Raw genomic sequence first — 5,822 nt, forward strand, 5'->3', positions numbered from 1 at the left:
CCTTCCACAGGCAGAAGCTCAATTACAGAGCACTTCTAGAGCCTGAACGTTTAGAGAGCCAAGAAATTACACCGGGGATTTTTATTATTGGGTATTTCTTTTTAAAGAAACCTGGTTGAAAATATGCATGTTCACTTTCCCGGAGAGTGACAACTAAAGCCTTCGAACAGGCAGGAAGTGGAAAGTTGGAAATAGGGAATGTTACCTTTCTGCTACAGTTCTTATTGGACTTTAAATAAAACATCCAGCAGGTGACCAAGCCCTACACGGCCATTCTCACTCACCCAGCATGAGATGCTGGGGGAGGATCAGAACAGTAAAAGTGGCTTGAGAAAACCCTGGGGCTGAGATAAAGACAGTTTAACAGGTACTCAAAGCAAAGCAAAACAAGGGATTAGTTCAAGTAATTCCCTTTGGCAGGCAGGTGTTCAGCCCTCTCCAGGATAGTAGGGCTTCACTGTATATAATGGAAGGAACAGTTACTTGCCATAACTCCAAACATCTCCCCCTTCTTTCTTCTTCCCAAGCTTTACTTTCTGCACGTGATGTCATATGGTATGGAATATCCCTCTGGTCAGTTGGGATCACCTGTCCCTGCTGTGTTCCCTCCCAGCTTCTTGTGCACTCCAGTCCAGCTGCTGGTGGGGTGAGAAACAAGAAGCAGTCTTGACTGTGTGAACACTGCTCAACAATAACAAAAGCATCCCTGTGTGATCCATACTGTTTAGAGCTCAAATCCAAAACCTAGTCTCATCCCAGTTACTTAGAAGAAATTTAAGTCTATCCCAGCCCAAGCCAGCACCAATCTGAGTATTTTTCCAGTTTTCATAACAATGCCTGTCAGTGGTCTTTTTGGCAAATACAGACTTTTACAGAAACATAATAGTGTTTGGTTTGCTTTCTTTTTTCTGAAAAGTTTCTAAAATTCCTTCATTGGAGGTAGTTTTCTTTTTAAAGGCACTACTGAACTCAGTTGTGTGATTTTAGGAATATTTTATTTTGTTGGCCAAGTAAGTGATTTGAATAACATCTCAGCTGCTAGTTGTCTTTAGAATAACGGTGAGCAACTCAGATTTTCTTAAACAGAGCATTAGTTGGCACTTCAGCAAGTTACTAAATTGAACCAGAACCTGTGGGATAGCGAATGCCATCTAATTCTGCAGATACCTCTGATATCAAATTCATCTGGCTTCTGGAGTTACTGCTTCTGCTTGACTCAGAGCTGTGCGAGATTTACAGGGCTGAAAAGAAATTTTTCAGAAGGCATTTATTTTTTGCATCTTAAGGAAGATAAAGCAATTTTCCTCAGTCAGGTCAGAGTCCTTAAGGCCTGTACACGTGCTGGTTTGTTTTGGTTGCTCCTAGTCAGATTTCATGTGAACACTGATTTTACATACCTCTGTGCTCAGGGTGGTGGCTTCCAGCACAAATTTTCTGTCTTTTTGGCAGTTAAGTGACTGCTTGAGGGACCAGATCCATGAAGTCTTTCATTAGGTTTCACCTTCACAGTAACTGACAGTGAAGACTAAACCTAATACAAGACTTCATGGACCTCAAAAATCTGTAGATAGGTTCCCTACAGACTTGTGTTAGTAATGCATTTTGTCTCAATGCCTAATGTGAGGAAACAGCTTGCCAGCAATCTGTCCCATAATAATAAGTTCTTGTTGCCATTTAGTGATACAATTTACCCTTTCTGTTTTTAATATTGCAAACTCTGTGAACAGCTAATGCTGTCCACTTGCACATTTTTGTCAGATTTGCAGTTTTAAGGTTAGTACCTTTCAAGAGAGGTAGATCCTGCATGTACTTTAGACAAAGGAACTCTTTCTGGTTCCTAAAATTAACTCCTAATTCTTAATTCTTAAAGATTCTGATACCTTTGAAAGTTCACATGTTTGTCTTACTATAGGATTCAGACTTGCTAATAGTTTAAAATAGACCTAATAGCTTTGGCAAAGTAAAAGGCTGTCTTTTTCAGAGAGGAATGTTAGTATTTTCAGGGGTTTGGAGCATCTTGCTGGATGCAGAGACTTTTCAGAATGTTAGGAAAAAGGCTATTGAATGTATTCCTAGGAATTATTTCTTGAAGCTGAGATTTCCCAAGTTCTACAGCTGAAGTCCATGCATATAATTTTAAAACCTGTGCTTCTTGTTGCCCCCCAGAAATACATAATAAAATGTATAAAAGTGCTAGATTGTTGCAAGAGGTTTATAGATGGAGTAAAAATAGAGATTAAACTGCTCCCCATGTTAGACTGGAAACTCGGTCTTTGGATTTAGCTTCCATTTTTTGCTACTGGTCAAAAGGGAATTTTAAAGTTATTGTGATACTGCCGTATCTAATTTTTTTTCTTTGTTGTCATCAAGGTGTTAGAGTGTTTATTGAGAAGAAGGCACAACTGACACTTCTAGGAACTGAAATGGACTATGTAGAAGACAAACTGTCCAGTGAATTTGTCTTCAATAATCCAAACATCAAAGGAACATGTGGGTGTGGAGAAAGCTTTAACATCTGAAATGTTAAAGGACTAAATGTTAAATGTTAAAGGGTGTGGAGAAAGCTTTAACATCTGAAATGTAAAAGGACTGTTATTTTGAACCCCCCAAAACACTATGATGGGTTTTGGAAACAAATGCATTTTCTTCAGGTCCATAGCCTGCTTAAACTGGGGATATCATTAAGAAAAATAAAGCTAGAAATAATTTTGAAAGTGAAAATTATGTGTTCAATACTACCACTAGTGCAGTTACGCTGTAATTTGTGAAGAGTTGAAGTCGAAAAGGTAAGAACAGTAAAGTGCTCTAGTAACATCTCTGTACTTTCACATGGTAAGGAAATAAAATCTCGCTGTACTTTTAGTTTGTCATTTTCTTTGTCCACTCTACTGACACTTGCCCATCTAAAACCTGTTTGGACTCATATATGCCTGTGTGTTCTGCTTGGATTTGAGGGAGTGCACAGGACACACCAAAAGCCTGAACCATTTGCATGTATTTGTTTACAAGAATTTGCATACATGGGCGCACAGTCACACATGGACTTCAGACATCACTATGATTATGTAGATGGTTGCTTTGGTTTTCTAGTTTCCTGGTCCTTTCTTCTTGCGGGCTTTCTGCTGGTTTTTTTCCACACAGATCTGGGGAAGTTCATCTATTATATACTGGTAGGCTGCCCTAGCACTGCTTGTAGAAACCCTCCAAAATGGGCTAACCCAGGTGTAATGCTGTGCCTTTCCTTGGTGAAAGCACAGTCTGGGCTGTACTAAGAAAGTAGTTTTCAAGAACATGAAGTATCAGGTACTAGGGTACTAAAGCAGAACACACAGAGGCTTTTCTCAAATTTGTGGTTTACCTTTCTTGACTTAAATTGCAGAGTTGGTAAAACTGCCTCTGCATTCTGATTCCCATGTCGACAGATTGTGCTGGCTGTGCATTGAAAGCAATGAGTGCTATTTTTGCAGCAGAAATCCATCACTTTTTTTTTTTTTTTTTTTTTCAGTCCTACCTGCTCCTAACTTTGTTACAGCTTGAACTCATTTTGTAGCTCTCTAGATACTTGAGTTTTTCACTGAACAGCAACTTCTTTTTAACTTGGTAGCAGGAGAAAAATCATACCACGGCATACCATTTTTAAGACCTTAGTGTTACCTAATTGGTTTCAGTTACTGTACGCAGTAATGAAAATAGTGTGTTTATAATAATCTCTTTTTTCCTTTGGAACACAAACATATGTTCTTGTAATCAGAATTTTGTTTTTGTAAACCATTGTTTTTCAAGCTTCCATTGTCTTCAGCACTTCTTCCACTGGTGCTTAGGCGGAAGTGTAAATGTTTCCTGGCCTTTCCAAAGGCTGGTATGAAAAAAAGACTCTTCCATCCTTTAGGTGACATTGTGCAGCTAAGCTGCTCAGTGGTGCAGCAGAGATGATAAAAAGGTTTTCCTGGGCAGCTGATGGCAACAGCTGATGAAAAGTGTACCAATAAAAAGTAGAGGACAACAGGGACTGGCATCTTGCAGTGAAGGGCATGAAAGTGTTGAGATGGAAGGGACTCTTAAGGCTGTACTTGCAAAAATTCAGAGGTCCCACAGGTCTGGGCACTTATTCCCACATGCTAGTGAACAACTTGGGAATTGCTATATGCTGAAGACATAGGATTGCAGCTACAATTTCTACTCTTGCCTGGAGAAATTAATAAAAATGAGTAATTCTTGATCTGTTTTACATAGTGCACTGCAACAGAATGTTGGGGTATCCACAGTGGTAGTTTAGGTTGAGTTTTGGTTGAATGCTGTATCGTCTTTTGATACGAAAATGCTACTTTTTCAACAGTCAACTGTTGTAACTCAGTTAATTTATATAGTAAATCAGGAATTAGGGGTTATACACTGGCTAGGTGCATTTATAGTGCTCTGATTCTTTTGGTCTTGCCAAACAAAGCAAACACCGTTGATGTGATTTAGCTGCATTAATAAGCCTAAAGGCCCAACTAAGGGCACTTCTTCAGTTTCTGTTTCTTTGAGCCTAGCTAGAGGATGAGATTGTGAAATGTGGTAAGAGGGTGGTGCCTGCTAAGAGGGCTAGTAATTACTAATTTAACTTGTTTTAGTGTGTTTTGCAATGAGCGGCATTGGTTTGGTTGACCTTTTTTAGACCTGTGGCACACGCAGCAATTCTTTCTGTGTGTTTTGTGTATGCCTTGAAAGAAAGTTTGCTCTTGCCTGTCTTCATCAGAGAGGTGCTTGAGTCCTCCTCTGATCATCTTCACAGCCCTGCTCCGGACCGACTCCTGGAGGTAAATGTTATTCTTCCGCCCAGAAGGAAGGGCGGCAGCCATGGTGGTGCCCCAAGGGAGCAGCCCACAGAGTCTCCCCACATTGCTAAGCCCCTGGGAGCCCCATTGTGAGGTCAGAGCTAGCCTCCCGCACAGCCTTGTGATGCGAGGGGAAGGAACCTTCAGTAGCCAGGGAGCTGCTGCTGGAGCTGGTTCTGCCTGGCTGGGCTAAGGTGGGAGCTGTGTCTCACACCTGTGTCACTGAGATGGCAAGGAGAAAGGGACCCCAAGCGAGACAACAAAGGGTCTGCAGAAGCTCCTCAGGAGCCAAGACCAACCCCAGCCTCGAAGAGGAGGTAGCGGGGCCGAGCATCTGCCAACCAAATACGTATGTAGTGGTCTGCTCCTGCCAGGACCAGGTTGGGGTGGTAGCAGGGACACAGCCTAAACGCGGTCAGCAGGGTGTGGAGCAGCCTGGGGAATCCGATAGAGGATTTCTGAAGCGGAGCCACGTGGCTGTGCAGCCCCCCTTCTGTGGGGATGGGGCTGGGCTCAAAGCCTGGCTCACGTTGCTGGCCCAAAGCCTGTGTGCAGCATGGCCACTGGGTCAGCGGTGGCTTCGTGCTGCAGGGGTGGGATCCCAACCCTTCTGCCTCAGGGAGATTTTGCTTCCTGAGCTGGCCAAGCCCATGGGACCTGCAACTGGCACCCCCTGGGACATGGAGGCACAGCCGGGCTGTGGGACAGTGGTGGCAGGGGTGACACTGGTATCTAGAGGAGAGTCCTCAACACATAGGCCCAAATTGTGTTTGGTTTCTTTGCCCAGGGAAGGTCTTCAGCCTTCCTTGCCATCTGGCAGGTGGCCTCGCCTCACCTCCCTCTGGAGATATCTGCTGGGGTCATGGATCTTCACTATGTAAGTATTTCATGTTCCTGTTGTGGAGTGGGTGAGAAAGGGGCTGCCTGAGGGCTAGAGCAAGCATAGGGGAGAGCAGAGAGTGTTTGCCAGCCAGCAGCCCAGGGACTTACTGACGGCCAAAGGAC

The 5,822-nt window shown here is 43.0% G+C and overlaps 1 long non-coding RNA gene across 1 annotated transcript; it reads left to right on the forward strand.

Annotated features, from left to right (window-relative positions):
- Positions 1-273: 273 nt before the first annotated feature.
- LOC115599953 lies at positions 274-2,862 on the forward strand. Its single transcript, XR_003988723.1, has 2 exons — positions 274-367; positions 2,371-2,862. It is a non-coding gene; the product is annotated as an uncharacterized LOC115599953 (long non-coding RNA).
- The last annotated feature ends 2,960 nt before the right edge of the window (positions 2,863-5,822 follow it).

Source organism: Calypte anna, chromosome Z, assembly GCF_003957555.1.
Source record: "Calypte anna isolate BGI_N300 chromosome Z, bCalAnn1_v1.p, whole genome shotgun sequence".
In the NCBI taxonomy this organism is placed as follows: domain Eukaryota; kingdom Metazoa; phylum Chordata; class Aves; order Apodiformes; family Trochilidae; genus Calypte; species Calypte anna.